Source organism: Mauremys mutica, chromosome 3 (genome assembly GCF_020497125.1).
Source record: "Mauremys mutica isolate MM-2020 ecotype Southern chromosome 3, ASM2049712v1, whole genome shotgun sequence".
NCBI lineage: Eukaryota > Metazoa > Chordata > Testudines > Geoemydidae > Mauremys > Mauremys mutica.
Genome location: NC_059074.1, coordinates 44,784,582 through 44,809,561, shown reverse-complemented (window position 1 = coordinate 44,809,561; position 24,980 = coordinate 44,784,582). Strand labels below are relative to the sequence as shown.

Here is a 24,980-nt window from a genome sequence, read left to right as displayed (position 1 = left end):
AGAGAAGTGTTTGTATTCTGATGATGACAGCAAAGAAGAGGAAAGCCAATGTAGACAATACAGCATTGATTCAGAGAGAGTATTCATTGCATTGCAGTTAATTTCTAATTGACTCATTTTGTATATTATTTTGAGTTGATGAATACACTTTTGAATGAGTTAATGAGTAATGAACATGGTATTTAGTAACTGTGTTTGCTATATAGCAAGCAGAAATATTATGACTGTGATATAGTAGTTAGAATTTTTGCTTTTTGGCCTGGTGCACAATAGTTCATCTAGACTGAGAGTTGTTTGGGGGAGAGACCTTATCTCTATACATGTGTCCAGTAACTAGCACACTTTTAGAGCTATAGAATTAATAATGATCATCACCATCAACTTAAAGATATCATTTTAGTCAGGGCTTGTCTAGTTAGTTTAGCTTATAAAAGCTTTAAGGTGCTCTAATTCTGGAACAAGTGTCCACCTGGTGAATTAAACCACTATAACAATATTAGTATAATTATGCTGGTTAATTTCCCAATGTAGACAGCCCCAAAATGGTTCAATAAATGAAAGATCAATTTTACATGACACCTATTCTGCTTGCTGAATGGTGTGAATGTCAGCCTTCCTCAACTATGACCCTATGTTAAAATAGAAAAAAGATTTCTGACCCATCCCCCTTCAATTTAGCCACAACAAATGGAGAATCCTTGCAATCACCTCTGAGACTCCTTGGACTAGACAAAACACAGGTTTTAACCCCAAAATCTTTAAATCTGTGGATATGAAACTTGTTTGTTTTCCAACAATGGACCGAGTTATTTTCTGCTGCGACTGCTGAATCAGATTTGTGCCAGCAAGAATTTGACCCAATGTCTGTACTTTTACATGTTTTTTTTAATTACTAACTATCCTGCTCAGATAATTTACTGACCTCCAAAAACTAAACTTAGATTTCTGTGAAGATAAACAAAGAAATGCATCTGCAATAAAGACAATTATTTTAAATTGTACTGTAAAATGATGCATATAACATTTTAAATGGCTTAGACCAGAGAGAAAGCACATTTCCAAACTGTTCAGATGGCTGTGTTCATAACATTTAATCTGGTCTCTCGGCAGATGATCAGTAATCTTGGAAAGGTCTTACACTTTCCTAAAAGATTGTTATCCTAACTCCCTAAGTCATAGGAAGAATAGGGTTTTTCCTATAAAGTACTTCAGTATGTCCTATTCTTTATATGTAGCTATTCTGTCTGCGCTCCTAATTCAAGCACTAAGGGCTAGATTCTCAAGGCCACTTTGCACCATACTCAGGGGCGGCTCCAGGCCCCAGCACGCCAAGCGCGTGCTTGGGGCAGCAAACCGCGGGGGCCGCTCTGTCGGTGCCACAAGGGCGGCAGGCAGGCTGCCTTCGGCAGCGTACCTGTGGAGGGTCCACTGGTCCCGCGGCTTTGGTGGACCTCCCGCAGGCAAGCCGCCAAAGGCAGCCTGCCTGCTGTGCTTGGGGCGGCAAAATGCCTAGAGCCACCCCTGACCATACTAGAAGTTTAAAGGAGCTAAAAGTAGATATAAATATAATTTCCTCCCAGTTTAAAGCTGCCTTACACTGTCAATATTAGGTAAAGGGGACTTAGTGCAAATGAGAATCTGACTATACCTTTTTCTAAAACACTGTAAAATAATCCAGATGTGTTTTTCTCCAAATACAGCGTGATAGAGAAGCACTCTTATTATAATTAAAAAGAGCTTACAGGAAAAGTCATTATGCAATCTTTTATCACAACAACAAGAACAGAAAGTCAGTGGTGCACAGTGTTTAATTAATTATGTACAAGTTTAAAAATAAGGATATTAATATAACAATGATCATAAAAATCATATTAACTTTCAGACTCCTGCAGAGATTCTATTAACCTTGCTTCGTAGCAGTAAAAGCACATGGCAAATTCTTCTCATCCCTTTGGTACAAATGGGCAGAATGCTTTTATTCTTAAACTACCGGCACCATCATCATCAACCTTAAATCAGAGCAGGCTGGAGTGGCTTTCTGAAGTCATATAGTATGTCTCATATACAGTAATAGATGAACACCTAGAACACTTTGGGCTATATAGAAATAAATAAGAAGTCAGTATGCAAGGCAGCTTAAGGAGGTGAAGCCTGTGACATTACAGCCTATATGATTTTATAAAAACATGCTAATGAGTGAATATAATGTACCTGGAATATGCTTCATGCAAAAGATCTCTTGTAAGGTATCATTACAAAGCTTATAATCTACTGAGTGTGATCATACCATTTGTATAAATGTACCACTCTTAAATCTGAAACTAGAAATATTAAATATAACTCTGAGGGCCTACTGTAATTATGCAAAGTGTGGCCATTAATGGTGGTTTGGAATCTTGATGACTCCCATTAACCAGGGCAATTGACTGGATGGCTCCCTTTGCAGGCAGCCTTCCTGTGAGTCAGGCTGGGAGGAATGAAGGCTTGAAGTCTTGCAGTGACATGTGATCGTGTCACCTGAACTGGAATCCATCTTTAACCTGGTGTCTTTCCATTGAGATGGAAGGGGTGGGAACCCAGAGAGGGACAAAAGGATTCCCGCTTTATGCAAAAGGAGAGGAGCCATCATGAAGAATCCCCTAGACATAGATTTGTGCATTTTATTTTATTTTGCTTGGTGACTTACTTTGTTCTGTCTGTTACTACTTGGAACCACTTAAATCCTACTTTCTGTATTTAATAAAATCACTTATTAATTGACCCAGAGTATGTATTAATACCTGGGGGAGCAAACAGCCATGCATATCTCTCTATCAGTGTTATAGAGGGCGAACAATTTATGAATTTACACTGCATAAGCTTTATACAGGGTAAAACGGATTTATTTGGGTTTAGACCCCATTGGGAGTTGGGCATGTGAGTCATTCATAACAATTTTACATAGTGTAGCACCATGAACTGTTCACTGCAGGACCCCACTGGAAACACACCTACTCAACAATTCCCCATTTACAATTACATTTTAGACTTATCAGCCAGTTTTTAATCCATGCAATGTTGGTCATTTATGTCAATTTTTATATCTTGTTTTTTAATCAGTGTTGTGTGGTATCAAATCAAATGACTTAGAAGTCCGTTATGTCAACACTATTACCTTGATCAGCCAAACTTGTCATCAAATAAAGGAATTAAATTAGTTTGACAGGATCTGTTTTTCCATCAACCAATAAAACTCAGTGGTCCATTGACTGAGTTAGGATTAATTGTTATTTTGAACCTGTATTGCTAATCACAGCTGACTAGGCAAGGATTCAATGGACACTGAGGCTGAAGTACATTCTTACCTTAGAATAGTTTTTTAGGCTAAAGTGGAGGCATCTTGACATTGTGGTGTAATGAAGTTTGCTACAATGTTACCTTTGGCCTTTTCTGTTGGTAAATAGAAGATTTGACTTCAGAGCTGCCAAGCCAGCATTTTTTGCAGATACTAAACTAACTTAAATTGTTTAAAATGTTTTTAAATGAAGCAAATACCAAAGCATTTTTGGTACCTCTCAATGCTTACTATAAAATGACTATGACAAACAAATAAAGGGAAAGGAAACAGATGAAGAAGAACTATCCAGATTTTTGGTTGTCAATACAATTTACTCCTGAAGGAATTCTAAGCCTAAAAAATTCTGCGCACAATATTTTTAAATTATGCATATTTTATTTATCAAAACACAATATAATCACACAAGTTTCAATTATTTTGGTAATTTATTTCAAAATACCTGTCAGTAAGTGTCTATAACAATACAGAGAACAAAAGTGATTCAGGAAATCTCTTTTGACAAATAGATTCCTTACTAGGCTTATTAATACAGAACTCTGAATAATTCATTTAAACTACAGTACAGAACTGTATTTCCTGGACCCCTCAGAAGCAGTTCAAAGACTTGGGAGAGTCAGGGGTAACAGAGGAGCTGAAGGAGATGCAAGTAATTGCTGGGAAGGAGACTGGGTGTGAACTTGGAGGGTGTTGGGTATGGGTTAGAACAGTATGGAACAGGTTTTTTTTGGGGGGGGGGTTGGGGAGGGATTGTTAGGGAGTTTCCCCCATGCAGATCCTGGTTGACTCCTAGCCTGTCCCATTCATTCAGGCAAACTGCTCCAGTCCCCATATGCCCTTGTACCCCCTGTCCCCATGTGTCCCTCCACCCCCACTCAGACACCCACTCCACCTCCCCTCATCCCTATGTCTCTCCACAACCCTGCCCCTATGTCTCTGTGCCCCCACTCAGCCATCCCCTTTCGCCATTCCCTTGTGGCTCTTTACCTCCCATTGCCCTGTGCGCCCCTGTGCTTCCATTCCCATTTGGCCCCTGCCATAGTCTGTCCTCCCATGCTGTCTCCCCATATTCCCTGTCTCCTAACCTGGCCCGACAGGCACTATGAAGAAGGCATTGCAGGCTCTTTCTCTTCCCTAGCTGGCCAGGAGCGTCTTCTCTGTTCTAGTGTAACAGCGACAGACCCTGGTCATCGGTGGGCGGGATCAAACCAGGGACCTCTGGAGCTTAGTGTATGAGCCTCTACCGCATGAGCTAAAAGCCAACTGGCTGTTAGCTAAAGCTGCTCATTTTATCTCTCTCTAAGTGGTCTCCATGCCACTAGACAGGACAGAACACCACACCCAGAAGGTGTGTGTGGGCTAGACTAGTACCACAGCACCCTCTGGTAGGAAAAAGGCAGAACTGAGGCAACTTTCGGCAGAACCTATTTTCTGCGCACACAAAAAAATATGCTCAGCACATTAATTATGCACACGTGCGGTGGCACATAACTCCCCCAGGAATATACAATTGTGAATCAATATTCTCTTACCCTGGGTAAACCTTTCTTCATACAGATAAACCTGTTGAGGCCAATGAGTCTACTCTAGTTGGTGAAGACTGCTCAGATTTGTAACAGTTTGCAGGATCAGGCCTAATTTCAAGGCAAGTGATGAGCATATAGATACCTTTCCATAGAGGACTATGTTTGTGCACACTAGAAACCTTTTAGTTAATGTCCATAGTGTCCACACAAGAGAGTTACAGCTCAGCACTTTGGTGCACACGGCTGTTCATGCCCCAATAATCCCAACTGTGTGGCCATGTAGATGTACCCCAATACCCTAAATCATTTTATTCTGAGTTTAATATTGATATGCATATTTATAAAATTTATTTCCATTGTGTTTTCTGATATTTGACAGATACAAATATAAATCATAATGAAAGAAATCAGATCTATGCTCCCAGGAAAAAAAAATATATAAAAAACAATTCGGGGTCAGCTTGGTTTCATTGTCTGAAAAAAAAAAGTTAGTGGCAGAAGAGACTACTTTAAATGAGACAACTTTAATTAAAGTGAAAGCTTTGGTCTGAAGTTGAGTAATATTTGTCTCTATCTTTTTGGATATTGCACATTGCACATACAGAATATAAACTTTGCAATTGTCTGACTTATAAAAGTCATTTAGCTGATTCAAATTGCTTTATTTACCTGTTTTAGTTGTGGAGATGGCACAGAGTTATCTATTTTCAGTGACTTGGAAAGGCCAGCATATTCAATCCTGCTATGGTCTGGATTATTCCAAATTGTGATGCCTATAAAAACCTACCTTTTCTAGATGTGGTAAAAACTGTTAAAAATAAAGGGGATCCTTTTTGCAAAGTTAAATTGGAACTAAATAAAATAATCACAAAAGACCATGTTGTTTGTACCTTCAAATTATTATCCATCACATTCATAGTTTTATTATAAACATGAATAAAACACTTAAATACATCAGATGCAGCTATAATCAAGCATTTTATTCACAACACTTTCAGAAAACCATACAATGGCTTCATGAGTCTTTGTTTGACTAGGGGCCTAGCTGACTATTTAACAGCTTTAGTCTTTTACATAGAGCAAAACATACAACCAATGTATAGGCTTTTCCAGTTTGTAAGAAATATTTCCTGAAGGTACACAAAAATATTAAAATGGCCATACTATGTCAGACCAATGGTCCATTTAGCCTAGTATCTTGTCATCCAACAGAGGACAATGTCACCTGCTTCAGAGGGGATGAACCCAACAGGGGAATTATTGAATAGTCCATCCTTTGTCATCCAGTCCCAGCTTCTGGCAGTCAGAGGTTTAAGGGTTGTCCAAAGCATGGGGTTGGGTCCCTGACTATTTGGCTAAAAGCCATTGATGGACCTATCCAATAATGTATTTAATTCTCTTTTGAACCCAGTTATACTTTTGGCCTTCACAGCATCCCCTGGCAATGAATTCTACCTGTTGATTGTGCATTGTGTGAAGAAATACTTCCTTAAATTTATTTTTAAACCTACTGCCTATTAATTTCATTGGGTGACCCTTGGTTCTTGTGTTATGTGAAGGAGTAAATAACACTACACCATTCATTATTTTATAGACCTTTATCCTATCACCCATGCTTAATTTATAATAAAAGAGGTGCTGGGGCTCAAGCAATTTTTTTTAAATTCATAACTGATTCAACAAGCCTAGATGTGCTGGGGTATGAACTGCCGAGCACAGAGGTGCCAGGGCTCACTTCTGGCGCAAATTAAGCACTGCATATCACCTTCTCTGTACTTTTTCCATTTCTGTGTGTTTGTTGTTGTTTGGTTTTTTTTTAGATGAGGAGACCAGAATTAAATTCAGTATTAATGGTGTGGACATACCATAGGGTTATATAATGGAATTATGATGTATTCTGTCTTATCTCTCTCTTACCTAATATTGTCAGCTTTTTTTTGACTGCTGCTGCACACTAAGCAAATGTTTTCAGAGAACTATCCCCAATGACTATAAGATCTTTCTTGAGTGGTAACAGCTCATTTAAATCCTATCATTTTGTATATGTAGTGAGGATTATGTTTTCCAATGTGCATTACTTTGCATTTATCAGCATTGAATTTCATCTGCAATTTTTGTTGCTTAGTTTTGTGAGATTCCTTTATAGCTCTTCACAGTCAGCTTTGGACTTAACTATCTTGAGAAATTTTGTATTATCTGCATACTTTCCCACCTCACTGTTACTGTTTTGAGAAGTAACATTTAAAAATAGGTGTTCAATGTGTTACCTTTTTAAAAAAAAAAACTTATTTTCAAGCAAACATTGTTTCATCTTATCTTAAGTGATGCTTTAGTATACTGCACAATGAGTGCTGCAGAGAACAGAACACAAATAATTCAGACATGTGCAGAATTTAAATAGTTTTCCAGCAATTCTACCCTATTTTTAAAAATAAATGGCAAGAGAAGAAATACATAGTTGTTGACTCCACCATTTTTTCCTCCTTTTAACTACTTAACATCTTTACACAAAACCAGCAACAAAAAGATGGCAGTAAGAATCATCCTTTTCCCAAAATGCACATGCTTTAATTGAGACAGCAGTCACATGACCTTGCATCTAGCCTTTTGAACATCTGTAGGACAGCCATTGATGACATCCTTAATGAAACAGCATTTCCAGAGCATGCTCTATTGATAATAATAAAATGATACATTTTAATGTTGGAAGTTGTCATTGTGTGACCTATAGCTAATTATTTTTTCTATGCTTCACTTGGGTCACTAATTTACACCATCAGGCTGATAATTGTCAAAGCTTATAAAATGATTGTGGTACTTTATTATCCATGCAATATAAGAAGTCTGCAAATGTTAATGTGTACACAGCATGTTCTGTGCGAAGAGACAAATTTGCATTTGTGAATGTTAAAATTTAGCAGTATTTGGTGTTCCTAAGAATAAGAGGATGTGAAAGTATCTGCAATCTTTTCAGTATTATAATTGTACATATTTTCCCATAAAATTCCAAAAAGACCAAGAATTATTTGTTAAAAGGATAATTCCTATTTGTTTGCTTACTCTTTAACATGCTTTTTTGTTTACTTCCTCATTCATGCATCAGTAACTTTGATGTCAGAAGAGCTCTGGGAATAGGGCTCTTAAATTAACCATGACAGCAGAGCTGCAAGACTGAAAAGAAAACATTAGGACTAATCCTGCTTGCACTGAAATCATGTGGAAGCTTTCCATTGACTTGTGTAGAAGCAAGAGCAAGTCCATTCCGGTCCATCATAGATGTTACATATTTTTCAGTTTCTCAGAATTTTTTGGAAAGAAAATACATTAGTCATGTATATTCCAGTGTTCAAATGAGGTATTTGTAGGAAATTCTTCTGTATAAAAATGTGCAAAATGGATGCCATGTGGGGTAATTATAGGCAAATGCACTGTACTTCAATATTTTGAAGTATCTTTATGAACAAAAGGGGAAGGGGGAATTCCTAATAGTATCTAGAAAGAAAAATGGAAACTGACAGGAAAACATGGGATAATGGAAAGATGGAAAAGTCTGTCTCTGCTAACTGAAATAAATTCTCATAATTGAAATAGCCCATTAAATATATTTTATTCAGTTATGATACTTCTTGATCATTGCTTAGCGAATATAAATCAATTTAAAATATCTTTCAACTTTGTATATGGACAGCCCTATCTGCTTGTTTTAGTGAAGAAACCATGGCTTTTCACTCTTAGCCCTGCAGAGCCAGCACAGATTTCAGAGAGAGGTAGATTCTATTACTACTCGTGCATCGTTATCAGTGGTGTTTGATACATTCTATGCAATGGAATGAGGCTGGTTGTTTGTTGGGCTGGCAGTTAGTTTAAAAAAAAAATCCTACTAGTACATTTGTCTGAACCTGATACTTATATGGATCTAATCAACACCTCTCTGGTCCGTCTCTACTTTTAAGAGAGCATATACTAAAGCTGTTTGTTTTTATAACTTGTTTCAGACCTTTACTCTGTAATGTTAAGCTTAGTACTATTTCAGTGCTGCTCTGATATTTATATTTCCTTTAAATTATATAAAAATATATTTAGTACTTTTTCATCCATAGATCTCTCCATTCTTTACAAAGAGAGATTAAGTATGTAGCTGGTGTTTTATGTAATTAGTCATTAGGAGAGCCAGGACTAGAATCGATGGGTCCTGATTTCCAGTTTTATGACCTAATCACAGGAATCAAGTCTGCTGCTTTTTAACCTAATGGTGCAGATTGGAAATGAGCAATTTATCCGTGACCTGGGCAGTCAGAAGTGGGTAATGCTATATTTTGATCTGTTTACATTCTCCCACAATAGCATACAATGAAAGATCTTCTTATAATTAAGTAATAGCACATGAGTGTGAGTGTGTGTGTGTGTGAGTGAGAATTATGTAGCAATAAATAACATCTAGTAGTGTTCATCTATACAATTAAGCAGGAATTATTGCACAGATTCAGACTGTAATAAAGTACTGCAATGTCTTAGAACAATTATTAAATTATTATTTTGAATACAAATATAGACAAATAGATTTATGAAACAAATGCATATTCATACACAGAGAACATCAGACCGTCCAGAAATAAATTTCAAGCCTGTTTTTTTCTGAACATTTACTCCTACTTTTATTTCACTTGAAAATGAAAGATGATCCATTGACTTTTGCACCTGAAAGAATTTTTTTTTATTTAAATAACCTATTTTAAGTTGGCCTTTCCTTATCTGAGTGCTTTAGGGTTTTATTTTTTGTTTGTTTGTTTTGCTGATTTTAAAACTCACTGCTTTTAAGAACAAGCAATTTCTTGGGGAGAAGAGGGAGAACCTCCATGAAATGACCAGAGACTGCCAAAACTGTTGCAGTTTCAAAGGGACAAGAGAATGAAAATAACTTGTTCTTTAATTTTAACCCTCAAATCTACTTGTTTAATGCTGCAAAAGATCCCAAACCCATTAAGCCATTTTTTTAACATTTAAAATAAAATTTAAATGTTGTTGTTGAAGACTTCTTTGCTTGCAATTTTAAGGACAGGTGAACATATGACATAACGCTGGCTGACGTAGCTAATTAATTTAAACCAATAAATTATGCTGATATGACTTTCTAACTTGCAATGCTTGCATGTTCCAAAATCAGTTTGTTTTTTAATCCTTGTTTAGAAGAACAGTTTTTTTTCTTCATGATTTATATAAGAGATGGGTGAGCCAAAACCTTTCCTGAATATGCGCTTCTCATCTTTTGGAGCATTTGTAACTAGAATATAGGGCCGGATCAGAATTTTTCATGAATCCCATTTATAATTTCTGCCTTTATAATGGCCCATGGTACCTTGCACAATTTGAAATCCAGATCCAAATCTTGCTGCTTGGGACCATCTCTAATTTACTTATATAAATATTTGCAAGCATGTTTCTGGAATATTCTTACAGTAGAAGTAGAAATATGCCGCTATAAAATGCAGACAGAAATTTTTTGCCATACCATACTCCATGTATAAAAAGCATGGAATTGAGCAGGCTTCAGAATTTATTGTTTGTGCTGAGTTCACAGTATACTGTTTGAGAGCAAAGCCTGAAAAACTTACTTTGTGTTGGCAAAAATATTGCTGTTGATCAAATAAAGACATGCTCTCTGTAGGAGGTCATAGGAAAGCTTGATGTACTCACATTAGTAGCTGAATCACTATTTAGTACAGGCAGTACAGTATGTATTCTGAACTGATATCAGAACATAGACTATTACACTGTTTTGTTTTTTTTATTCCTAATAATGCAGCTATTGGTATGACATATTTGTTGAAGTTCACTTAACCTTTGTCTAATTACTATCTAATTCCCCAAGATTTGTAGCATGTTTTTACATTTACACCAGAAGCTTAAAAATCAAAATATGTAAGTACAAATGGTTGCTTTGTGAGACGAGTTCAAGAGAACAAATATGTGAGATGTCAAGACAATACAAATCATGAGGGTATGGCAGTTCTTGGCTACACATTGACAGGAAGGATTATACATTTTGTTTCATGATCTGACTACCCCTCTGCCTAGAGAAGAATTGCTAACTTTCAGGTGTTAAAGTGATTGATAGGAAGAAAGTTGTGTATGTTTATGGAATAAAGGATTCATTAGAATCAGCCCCCAAGACTCCTGACAACTTTCAGGAGTAAAAAATTGTTTGGTGACTGCAGTCTAATCCTAGCCTATTATTATTCTTCCACAAACAAATGTCTCCCAGGCAGTCTAATTGACTAGCTTACCCAGAGCAAACTTCATTCAGTATCTTTGATGAAGATGCCCCATCGGGAGAGAGACAAATTTTAGGTGATGGATGCTATAGCTAAGAAGCATATATATGAGTCTGTCACGTTATCTGGAGTGTCTCACAACTATGAGTGCCTATCTCAGGGCAGGCTGCCAGAAAACAAGGACAGACACTCCAAACTGGTGGTATGATCTATAAATAGATTTCACCAAACCAGCAACAAATGTGTACTCCATGAATTACTATAACAGTCTTACCATGGAGTCACAGATAGTCCCCTTGGACTTTCCAGTCTGTTTTGCCCTCCCCCACCCAAACTGAACTTCATGATTAAAAAGGTCATTTACACCAATCATCACACTACATCGGGGTTGCACCCAGTACCAAGAGACCAGTCACTTACCCCAAATCAGTTGGTACTCTAGATCGTACACCAAAGACAATGCTGGTAGTCAATTCTGTAGTAAACTAGCTAAAGATTTCTTAGCTAAGAAAAGGAAATAAGTTATTGAGAGGTTAAAGCAGGTAAAATATATGCACAGGTGAGTCATGTGTTGTAATTCCAAATGATGGCTGCGATTTAATAAACTGCCAGTTTCCCAAAAGTCTTTCTTTCCAGGATACCCAGATTGCTTCTTGGGATCTCCGCTTTGCATCTGGTCCTCTTCCCTGTAAGAGTCCCAACAGTCCAGAGATCCTTGAATCCATATTTATAGCTTCTTCTGACAGAAAACAAGCTGACAGTGTCCCTGTCCATGTGGGCTTTTCCTTGATGATGGAGAGTGAAGAATGCATTTTGAGTCCTTGACCTCCCGTCATGACACACACTGACCACTTACTTTGAAACTAGCACTTGTCTTTTAAGGTTCTTCTCTGCATTTCCACAAGGCTTCTTCCCTGTTTGGGTTATTTAGTTAAAGGGGTATACGCAATGTAAATGTTTGCCTTTTTTGTTAAAACAGGATGCACAAAAGTGAAAACAATGCAAGTTTTTTCATGAAGTTTAAACATCAAATACACTTACACATTTAACACTCACTTTGATCTGTACTAGTACACAAGTGAATTGGCTTGTGGCTCTGGCATGAGCGGACACCTCATTAACTAGCATCACAGAATCCATGTATGCAAATTAAATATTTGTAATGAGACTGTTTAGGTAGTTTTGGTTGGCTGGCTGTGGAACAATTTGATGTGGGAGAATCTTTGGATAAAACATCATAGTACAATACTAAATGGTAAATCTTATTAGGAAATTTATCCAGGGATCACCAGAATGGCCTTCAGTTTCAAAAGAGAAAACTTTAAACAATGAGAAGATGGTTAAAAGCTGAAGGACAAAGTAAAAATTTCAGTGCACTGAGAGTCTGGCCTTTGTTTTCAGCAGATAATTTTCATGTGTGTCAGGGGAATTGTGTGTAAGAGGCAAGGGCGTACAGAATAGTATTCATAGAGCTTGTTTCTTCACTATCTTTCTCCCTGTACAGTAATTCATACCATTCAAAGTGACTTGAAAATGCTATTAATTAGCATTTAGTGAGTAGCATTTTACTCGCTGTTTCATCAGTATATGGGGCACATGACAGAAGAGAAGAGAGCCTGTGGAGGCATTTCAAAACTCTTAGTAACACAATATTCTAAGGTAATGTCCTAAAATAGTTCATTATCTTACTGTAATGTCACTGCAGTGTTTGGGTTGTTGTGGTTGCAGAATACCGTAGTAGTTTATCAGAGGAGAGGTAAGGAAATGTTTGTATACTAAGTTTTGAAAAAGAAAGCTACTTATAAAGGAGAAAACAAAACCATTGCCTGTGTAATGTGAGGAAACTCAAGAAATATCCTGAAACCCAGCACTGGTTCCAGGAAGCTGGAAAGTTGCCAGTGTATTGTTTATCTTCAGAAAACAAACCTAGAGTGATCCCAAGAATTACAGACTAGTGCATCTCAACTCCATTTCAAGGAAACAGATTGAGAAAGTAATATAAGCTGGTGTAATACAACACTTGGATAAGTATAACTGTGCAGATAAATTATCTCTTTGACCTATTGAATTCCTTCAAAAGTTAATGAAACATAATTTACTTAAGATTTCCCAAAGTTCCTTTTGCATAGATTCTTAAGGAAAAATAAATAACCATGAAGCAAGAGAGAGAATCCTAATATGGATATAAATCTGGTTAACAATATGAAATATACTTAATAAAGAGTTTCTAGTCAGTTAAGCATCTCTTGCCATCATCCAGTGCTGCCATAATGAATATATAATTCCCTTTTGCATTCCATCCCACCCCACCACACCTCACAAAAATGTGGGAGACCGTGTGAGATGGAATGTTGGTTACTCTCTCCCTCTCCTTTTCTTCTCTTGCACATCCCTCCCTCATTTTCCCCACCCTGTATTTTGTCCCATCTTTCCCTTACCACTCCCCCCCCATACACTTACCTTCTTCCCTCTCTATCATATTCTCACTTTTGTCTTCCTCTTTCCTACGCTTCATTGTCCCCTTTGTCACCTACTTCCTTCTCTCTTGTGCAATTTTCTTGTTTCTGGTTAATGATGTTCTAACATGTACAGAATAAGCTGCAGTGTTTACCCGTATCCCCTCTTACTCCTATCTTGCTCCATTCCCTGTAGCATTGTAACTTTGATAGGATAACGAGTCTTGTGGATAAGGGAGAAGCAGTGGATGTGGTATACCTAGACTTTAGTAAGGCATTTGATACGGTCTCACATGATATTCTTATCGATAAACTAGGCAAATACAATTTAGATGGGGCTACTATAAGGTGGGTGCATAACTGGCTGGATAACCATACTCAGAGAGTAGTTATTAATGGTTCCCAATCCTGATGGAAAGGTATAACAAGTGGGGTTCCACAGGGGTCTGTTTTGGGACCAGCTCTGTTCAATATCTTCATCAATGACTTAGATGTTGGCATAGAAAGTACGCTTATTAAGTTTGCAAACAATACCAAACTGGGAGGGATTGCAACTGCTTTGGAGGACAGGGTCATAATTCAAAATGATCTGGACAAATTGGATAAATGGTCTGAGGTAAACAGGATGAAGTTTAATAAAGACAAATGCAAAGTGCTCCACTTAGGAAGGAACAATCAGTTTCACACATACAGAATGGGAAGAGACTGTCTAGGAAGGAGTATGGCAGAAAGGGATCTAGGGGTTAGAGTGGACCACAAGCTAAATATGAGTCAACAGTGTGATTCTGTTGCAAAAAAAGCAAACGTGATTCTGGGATGCATTAACAGGTGTGTTGTGAGCAAGACACGAGAAGACATTCTTCCGCTCTACTCTGCGCTGGTTAGGCCTCAACTGGAGTATTGTGTCCAGTTCTGAGCACCACATTTCAAGAAAGATGTGGAGAAATTGGAGATGATCCAGAGAAGAGCAACAAGAATGATTAAAGGTCTTGAGAACATGACCTACAAAGGAAGGCTGAAAGAATTGGGTTTGTTTAGTTTGGAAAAGAGAAGACTGAGAGGGGACATGATAGCAGTTTTCAGGTATCTAAAAGGGTTTCATAAGGAGGAGGGAGGAAACTTGTTCACCTTAGCCTCTAATGATAGAACAAGAAGCAATGGGCTTAAACTGCAGCAAGGGAGATTTAGGTTGGACATTAGGAAAAAGTTCCTAACTGTCAGGGTGGTTAAACACTGGAATAAATTGCCAGAGAGGTTGTGGAATCTCCATCTTTGGAGATATTTAAGAGTAGGTTAGATAAATGTCTATCAGGGATGGTCTAGACAGTATTTGGTCCTGCCATGAGGGCAGGGGACTGGACTCGATGACCTCTCGAGTTCCCTTCTAGTCCTAGAGTCTATGAATCTATGAAAACATCAATATTTTACATACTTGTGAGCTCAGAGAGTACAACTATCTCAATTTTTACAAATAATTGGTTTGCCCCCATTACTTAGGTGACATCCCCAAGGTCACATGGGAAATCTTGAATAAAGCAGGGAGTTGAACTAGTCTCCGAAGTCCTAGGCTAGCATCTTAATCACTGGATCAACCATCTCTTTTTCCTCTCTAAATGTTGCTGTGGGGGCATAGTTCCAACATTGCACCTGTTGATTTTATAGACCAGGAAAGGACTTCTATGCACATCCTGCTGTTCTTCTCCACGGTATTTAATAGAATTGATCAGCAACTACTCCTGTTCCACTTCTAAGCGAATGCAGAGGTAAATTAAAATGCCCTAATATGGCTCAGATCCTTCCGCTCAGACCAAACCAACAGTTTGTAAGTGCAACCATTCTTCTGTTTGTAGAATGCTAACCTGTAGAGTTCCACAAGTTTTAGTCTTTTCCCTCCATGTTATTCAGTACCTCTAAGAACCCTTTTGAAGAAGCAGTGGGGGTCAACTGGCCTAAATGGTAGCAGTTAGAAGATGACACACATCACTTAATTTTCTTTACATTAAACAACACATCTCCTAGCATTCTCTTTCCCATCTGAATCATCACCTGGAGGAGAAGTAACTGGCCAAACCTGTGAACCCAAGCAAGATAGATTATTGGTGGGAAAAGTGAAGCACTTCAAATAACTTGCCTCCTGTAGAACTTTTCTCTCCAACTAGTATTAAATGGCTCAGATTGCAAATGCCATAGGAACCATGACAGCAAAAAATGCTTGCTTCCATCTGTGACCAGCCAAAAGATTGATCTCCTATGAGCCTGAGACCTGGGCATGGTGATCCACATGTTCATAGCCTTCCACATTTAATTAGAACTCATATATAGGAATTATACACACACACTATAAAACTACAAACGTTTTTTTTTCTTCTGCTGATAATAGCCCACCTTAATCGATTAGTCTCATTAGAGTTGGTATGGCAACCTCCATTTTTTCATATTCTGTGTGTGTGTATGTGTATATATGTGTATGTATATACACACACACACACACATCTTCCTACTGTATTTTCCACTGCATGCATCTGATGAAGGTGGGCTGTAGCCCACGAAAGCTTATGCTCAAATAAATTTGTTAGTCTCTAAGGTGCCACAAGTACTCCTCGTTGATACTCCTTTTTGCTGATACAGACTAACACGACTACCACTCTGACGTTGCCATTTTAATAATGTTCTTTTAACAAACTGTTTTCAAACACTCAGATTAGGAAATGTCAGAATTAAAGTTGCCTATGGAATCTTTATTGGTCCTCTTGTGATTGCATTATGATACAATATATAATTTCACAATCACAGACTGTTCCTCCCCTCTCCCCACAGGACTCTTCCCTCATTCACTGCATAGGATGGATGGTGCTCACTTAATGGGCACATATTCAATATTTTGTTTTATCCTTATTTTCAATTGAGGGGTCCTAGGCCTTATTTACTGCACACTATTCAAACTGCGATCTGAAGACAGAATTATTAATTTCCTCATAGGTTTTTCTATGGCATTAATCACTATAGTATCTGAGCACTTCACAAATGTTTAATTAATCTTTACTGAAACCCTTCTGAGGTAAGAAGGTAGTACAAATGGGGCGCCGAGACACAAAGACATTGATGTCAAAAGTATCCAACTAATTTTGGGTGCTCAATTTGACATGCCTAGGACCTGATTTTTTTCAAAGTTTTTGGCATTATGTAGCACTTCATATATTCAAATACAGCTCCTATTGACTTCATTTGCCATTCTTAGTGCTCGGCTCTTATACAAATCAGGCCACAGGGCCTAAAGTTGGGCCCCAGAAAATAAGAAACATGCAGTTAGTGAGCACCTCTAAAACTTTGGTTGTAAATGACTTGCTCAGCATCACACAGAACTCTGGGGTAGAGGCAGGGATAGAATCCAGTTCTCCAGGGCCTCATTCAACTGTTTTAACCATGAGATAATCTCTCCTCTTCCTGCAGTCCCCTGTCTCATTCATTACACACATTCCTAATTCAACAAAAAGTGAAGCAGGGGTCCTATAGATGACACTCTTCTTCATTACACACACCTGATTCATGCCCAGATCATGCCTCTCCCAGGCCCGGATTGTGTTCATGTATTTGAAGACTGTATCATCATAATCTGTTTGCACAAGGGAGTTGAATTAAGGGCAAGTATTTAAAAATACAAAATCCAAGTACATGTATGTCCTCTTAATCCTTTCTGCAGAACACTTGCTAATGATTTAAAATACAAATAACTTCAATACATTAGACACAGTGATTGAAGTACTAGCAGTCCTCAAAAGTTTGATGAGATAGATGGGCTCTGCAGCATGCCCTGAAAGTGGACCCTGACCTCAAAGTTGAAGGAAAGTCCTCCAAAAGTTGTAAAACTCTTAAAGTGAACTTTCTGCCAACTGCCCCTCTTGGTTTCATTGAGAGGTGTGATGTTCGTCATCACTCAGAAACAAGGTGCTTGCAGCGATCTGCATCATTCAGAGTCTTGGTTCCAGCACCTCTGTGCTGGATATCATAGGTCTCTGCTTTACATAACAGGAGCCTCTGAGGTGCAGTTCCCCCAGATCTTCTTTCTAATACTAAGGAACAATCAATATTTATGTAACACAACTTCAAGTACTTATAACCTGTCTACTATTTGAACATACTGCCAATGTTCAATAAATCTAGGAGATGCCCTGCACTGCTGCTTGAACAAGAGAGATACTAGCATAAATGCTACTAGTGAAAGGATTTGTGATAGTGTGCTCAGAGGGAGCGAGGCGATCTTTCTGGTAGGCTGGTCCTAGGCCTGATAGGGTATGTTTATTCTGCAGATGCGAGTAAGCCTCCAGGCTTAGGTGTACAAACTTGCATTAGTGGGATTTGACCTAGTGTGTTAAAAACCCATGGGCACTCTGCAGCTCTGGCTGAAGTTTACACTATCAGGCTGAAGAGGTCGGTTGGGTTTGAGAGCTCCAGCCTCAGTGGCAACATCCAAACTTCTGTTTTTAGCACACAAGCTCAAGTCCCGCTAGTGCAAGTCTCTCTCTCTCTCTCTCTGGGCTGGGAAGCTCACCCCCAACTGCAGTGCAGACATACTCTTAGGGTCTATAGGTTAAAAATGGCACCTTAAATTTAGCTGGAAACTAATTGGTAACTATTGAACATTCCAGAACACAAGTGTTGTGATCTTTCTGAGATGCCCTGTTGATATTTAAAGTGTCAAAAGTATGGATGATAGTAGCAAATGCACATCCAAAAATAAGAGTATGCCCTGCAATCCAGGCATAGATGCTGAAATTCCACCTTGACCCTCACTGCCATTTTGATCTTTTTAGATAAAATTGTTGGTTTAAATAGATTCCTCAGTTATGAAATCCGGATACCAGTAGTGATCAGGCCATGTAACATTTTTCATACACATTTAGTAACTGTAGCTGCTAATCATGCTCCTATTAGCATCTCTGGAGTCTTTATGCCGTCCTTTGCTTTAGGCAGACATAATAATTCCTCTCCCAGGCCCAGTTCGGGCACACTCACCTTCCCACCCCAGAACCACGTGATTGTAAGGATTTCATAAGTCATGTCTAACTGTTGTGTATATGTACATGCATATAGCACTTTGCATCTCAAAGGATTCCAAAGCATTTTACAAATTATTATTATTTGTGTCCAGTGTGGAATGAGGTCATCTTTTGCAAAGGATTGTACAAGCACAAAACACATGGTCCCTACCTCAAAGAGCTTATGCTCTAAATTGTGCAGACTTAAACAGTTGACACAGGATAAGATTCTGTTCACCATAAGTGATGATCCTTGTCCTTTAAGAGCACCCAGAAACCCTTAACAAAAATCTAGGGAGCAATTCATTTTCCTTGAACAACAAACACTATACCTACACCCAGTGATACTTTGTGTTAGTGCAAGTCCTGTGGGTAGTCCCAATATCTTTTCTTTTATGTTACTCTGACATATTAAATCCATTTCAGACTGAGGAGTTATTTGATGAATTGTCAGTGTTTGATACCTTCAAGTGAAGTGCTGATCGAAAAATGACTAATAATTGGAACCTGATTTCTCAGCAAATCTATTCTGTGTTTAGCCTTTTATCTGCTACTTTTCTGTGTAAGGTTTAATTTATTTTTATTCGTTAGCACAACAGAGTGAGCACAGCTATGGCAAAGTGAGTTGGATTTTTTTCTTCCTTATATTTCATCAACAGAATTTTTAACTAATTATCAAAGGACCACATTCTGCCTAAAGCTACACCTGAGCAAAGGATAAGACCAAGTCACACAGGCATAACTGAGTGCAGAATTTGAAGACACTGAGGTTGCACAGGTGTTTCTGGCAGCAGCACCTGTCCTACAGAATCTTAATTCTGGTGACAAACTGAAAGCCAAAAAGAAGAAAGCTTGTCTTTCTGATCACAGATTTAGTCTGCATGGCTAACAACTAGAGAAGAAAATGTTTTATTTGAAATTTGAATACATCTGTTCTGTTGGTCTTTTAAAGTCCATAAATATGGAATTGCAAAATACCATTTTCAAAGGTCATTTTTCAGAACATCACTACACTCATCCTTCTGCATAACTGGCAATAACAGTAGTTCTAGATGTATTTTATCATATCTAAATTCTTAGGAAGTTAAACGGTAATATTAAAACAAATGTATACATTCTACATTCTGATTTTTCAGAGACCATGATTCAAAGGCTCATTTCCCTTACAAGAGTTTGATCTGTGAATGTGCTGATGGGAGACAATAGTTGTCAATACATTTATATTTAATATCTGAGGTTTTGGATATTCCTTAGCCACATGATTCAGTGTTTTTCTATTTATTTAGAAATCCTACAGTTAAAAGACAGCTCCCTGTGGATATTAAACTTATAAATATTACTGACATCGGCATAAGAGTAAAATTGCTTTTTTTGAGGAATCTGCATAAATTCCCATAGCTGTGGAATATACTAAAGATATGACAGATTGTGTGATTCAGGATAAGATTGCTTATATCATTTGTTATTAGCAGGACAAATTCAGTCACGTTTAAGGGTCAACTGGGGCTTTTAAAGAAAAGAAGGTTAAACAATATGGAGTAATATTTAATATAGAAAGAGATTTTCATTGCATATTACTATCTAGATATCTCAAAAGGTACCTTCTAATCTAATTATTGATAGAGAGGTATTAATTACAACAATTTTAGTGATCATAATATATTCTTTTCCTCAGACCATTGCCTATCATAACTTTGGCATATGTGTGACCATACTTTACTGTATTAATAATTAAATGTTTAAAAACCTGGTGTTTATGTATGATACAATGGAGTATTTTATAATTTTGAATAGTAGCAAAACTTGTTTTGTAAAATTCAGAATAAAGGAGGGAAAAAGGAGACCAGAACAGGCAGAAAAGAAAAAAAAAGCAAAACACTGATGTTGTATCTTTAGGTATGTTGATATTTTTATGTACATGTATAATTTCTATTGAAAATATATTTCAAGATTTAATAATTTCAATTTCTTTCCCATCTTCTGTTACCATGGTAGCTGGTATACAGATTGTGCACTGAGTCAGAAAACTTCTGTTACAGCTATAGATTTCTTCTTGCATAAATATGAATAAATCATGGTGTTAATCTTCTGAATGAAATGGGCTGTTTTACTCAGAGATTTGTTGGCATTTATTTTTGCAGTACAGAAAATAAAATGTGTTCATATGCGAAAGTGATTGCAAAGGTGGGTTTTGTTTACTTGTTTAGTGCCTGTTGCATCTTTGTATTCATCTGCTTTTAGGGGCTGGAAGATGCCGAATACTTGAACTCCAGTCAGCAAAGCCCCTAAATATTTGCTTAACTTGCAGCACTTCAGTAGTCCCACTGAAATTAATGGAATGTATCATGTTAAAAATTAAGCAGATACTTAACTACTCTGCTGGATTGGGGCTAGAATAAGCAGCACCTTGCAGAATTTAGGTCCTAAAGAGTCTTTAATGTGACATTCTGTACCCGCTATGCTATACAATAGGTGTTTTAGAAATATATTGAAAATAAATTGGGTCTAACAATGTGAAATATTTTCTACTGTTTTGAAAACCCTCTAAAGCATGGCTGAGCAGTTTCTTCTTGGTGCCAGTTGTGCTTATTTTCTTTATTACAGGCTAAATTCTGTCATACAATGAGTAACTCCTTTTTTCTATGGGTAGTCACATTGATTTCAATGGGACTGCATGCAAAATAAGGCACTTCTCAATTTAATTATAACAGTGGAAAAGTCCAGTCCTACATTAGCATACAGTAAGATGTTAAAGTGTGTAGGTGTTTCTTGTTGCCATTATCTGTGAATGTGAAAGGTTTAAAAATGAAGACATATCCAGTATATTAACAAGGTTTACTGCTAACGTGATTATTTTTTAACTTCATATAACATGACTCTGTAAATGATATTGAAAAGGCTGCAAACAATAAACTATGGAGTCTATTCTCTCATAGGTACATGAAGGATTTACATTAGTAGATATTCTTAACTCACATAATACATTAACCAGGGAACCCCTGTTATTTATGACCTTAGTGTAGTTACTTTGAAATCTAAGTCTTAATGTACGTTACATCTTTCAGTAGCATAATTTAAAAATGGGCACTATGTTTTCTATATATTTGTTTTAATAATGAGTTTTAATAAAATTGAGAGCATCTCCAACTGAAGGCGTGATTCTAAACTCAAATACCATAGTATGGAGATATACAAATAAAGCTGATGTTATGTTTTGGACTAGAGCTGAATCCTGAGTGAAAATATCTGTGGTTACCCAACTAATGCCATTTTGCATTATATTCTGTTTTTATATTCTGTGATACTGTGGAAAAATCAACACAACAGCCTGTAAGCAGTTGCACATTGAGACCTGTATGGATCTGCACCTGTATGGAGCCCACCTGAAGTCAAAATAGACTACAAATAAGGTGCTAAATATTCCTGAGGGCTAGATTGTAAATTTACAATCTGTGTAAAAGCAGACCAAAGAGGGAATCATTATTAAGTCCTGATTCTTTACTCTCTCCTGGAACAATGGGGAGCCAAGGAATCTGCTATATGGCTAAATCAGTAGTAAATTACTTTCCACTTCCATACTGACTCAATTGTGCTGATTGACACATTTCAAGAGGGAGGAGGTAGATCTACCACCCAGCCTGTTCCCATTTGCCTGCTCACTCCTCAACTATGGAGGATGGGAGTAGTAGTTTCACAGAGGCCAATGCCCTATACATGCTGAGCCCTACTGGACATGTATCCCTTACAGGGGAGAAAGTGAGAACCTTATGCCCTTTTCCCCTCCCTGTGAAAGTACATATGTCAAGAGATAACTTTGCCCTTAATAATTTATGGTTTTCTTCCACTGGACTAGTTTTAAAAATGGTGGAAATCAGAATCCATTCCCACTCCCAGGTAATAAGTTATTTTACAACCTGCGCCATCCAGTCTTTGCCTGTGATCATTGATAAAAGCTGTTTAAGCTCTAGATTATGTGGCTTTCCTGAACAGCTGGATAAAAGGGAGGACTGAGCAGTTCAGAGTGGGTTTCTTTATACTGGGAAAATGAGTGGTGTTGCAAATTGTGTTACTTGTGCAATTTAATTAACATAGCTGTAAACACTACTTTACAGCTACTGTAGAAAAAAATAGTCATATTTAAAAATGTTAGCTTTTGGGGGTTAAGCCTAGGATGTTTAAAAATATGACAAACTTCCAAATGATATTTGTGGAACGGGAGATAGGGGTGCACATTTGTTTGAACTTTTCTAATGTTTATCATCTTTGCAAGTAGCCACCATGAAGCTGTGTAAGGCGAAGTGAGAGTTCTTCAGTTTTCTGATTCTGTAGTCAGCCATTCTTTCCCTGGATGAGTCATCCTGCTTGCCACAAACCTGTTATCGGTACATTGGAAGGCAACAAACAAATGGTATTTATAATTCAGGCTTGTAGTTTTATTGAGGCAATGAACTCTTTGCAGGTCTATACGCATTTTTAGTCACAATGAAGTGTAGTTATAGGAGAACTGACACAATATCATTATGGCCAAAAGCTGGAGCCTAATGTTAGGTCATTTAAACCCTTATTTAGGCACTAGCATGATTTTCAACAATGTTGAACACCAAACTGCATTTATTTGGTTTCATTCATTTTAGTTTTAAATAAAGGTATCCAGGATAATTTGCAGCTTCTATAGTAAGTCTTTGTCATGCACAAAGGCAACGTAATATTGGCACTCTGGAAGAACAACATTAACCACTATATTAGTCAATAATAACTGGAAAAATCTCTTTCTTGTGAATAAAAGTAGGAAGTCAAAGATTTGCATACTCACAAATGTTACATTCTGATTCTGAAATGCAAGGATCCCCTCCATACTTCATACAAAGTCAAGATTCTACATAGATACAACATGTTAGAGGACCAGGGTCTCTGTTACTGGACCAGGTCCTAATGTGATGTAAATTGGCCCAGCGCCATTGAAGTCAATCAAGTTCCATTAATTGATACCAACTGAATATCTGACCAGAATGTTTTAAAAAGAACAGAATACTTGCTCCCATAACAAAAATAGCATAGAAATGTATTGCTTATTCATTATACTTAATATTAATACATTCCCTTTCAATATGCCTTTTAACTATTAGAGATGAATAAATCATAATTAAGTTGATATATAACTTTTACATGTAGAAGTACATTTGTTCTGTTTACTTTCAAATAGCTGTGGGTGTGAACAAATGTAAATAGCAACTAGTTCAAATGTTTTCTGACTTAGATAGGGTTACACATTGCTGTCCTAGTCTGCTTTTGCAAATTATAGGATATTGCAAACTGGTAGGATATTGCTTATGAAAGACTGCCAAAGTATAGGGAAGAAAAGAATCCTCAAATGATTTTCCTGGAGTAGCCACCTAAAGAGTATTTAAGAAAAGGCCTTTTATTAAAAAGATCAGAGTAATTTAAGAGAGAAAACATGATAAATCTAATAGGAGCAAGAAAGTTGTTTTGGAGCAAAAAAGTAAAAATTAAAAATTTGTCCTACAGTGATGAGAAATAGCTCAGATGAGGGAGCTTATCTTTTCAGTGTTAGCGAGCAGTGTTTGAAGATGACGTTTTCACAATACTGACAAAATATTCCTGGTCACTGGTGCAAGTGTTGACTGAAAAGATTTGTTTCAAATGAACTTGAAACTTTCCTTTTTCCTTAATGGGACATCACTCACTGATAACATTAAAAATAATCTCCTTGTGAGAGTTAGCGTTTGTTGATCAACAGGGAAAAATCATCTGGGTGACATACTAGTAGTACTGTGAATTTTATGTTAGGACTTTTTTGGATATAAAACTGTCTGATAATTACTATTATCAGGGCTAGTGATGGTGGCGATTACGTGGTCTTGGAAAATAAGAAGCTGGTCATATTGTTTTATTACCAGTCACTTAATAGTTGATACACATAATGATACACGCTATGCTGTGTGAGGTCCAGATCCAAAGCCCTTTGAAGTCAGTGGTAATCTTTTCATTAACTTCATTGGGCTTGGATTGGTCCGGATCCCACATCTCTACTTCCTTTGTGTACTTTCACACTTTTTTCTGACTCAAAAGATGACTCGTGTTTGTGTTTAACAGAAGAAAATTTGTAAACTTTTATTTTGAATAATATATTTTAATTGTGTTGGAAGCAAGGTCCTGGGGCAAAGGAACCTCACAGAATTCTCCATCACTTCAGTACATATTTCCATGTAAAAGAATGATCTTGGCACCTACTGAATAAAAGCTTTAGAAAGCAAAATTAAATATATTCATCATACGGATTCATTTAGCACAGTGAAACTGACACCTGCATCCACTTACATGCATAACCAGCAGCT

General features: G+C 37.3%; 1 protein-coding gene across 1 annotated transcript in view; it reads left to right on the top strand.

Annotated features, from left to right (window-relative positions):
* CSMD1 (CUB and Sushi multiple domains 1) overlaps positions 1 to 24,980 on the top strand; it is a 1,651,174-nt gene that overhangs the window by 43,415 nt on the left and 1,582,779 nt on the right. The window lies entirely within an intron of this gene.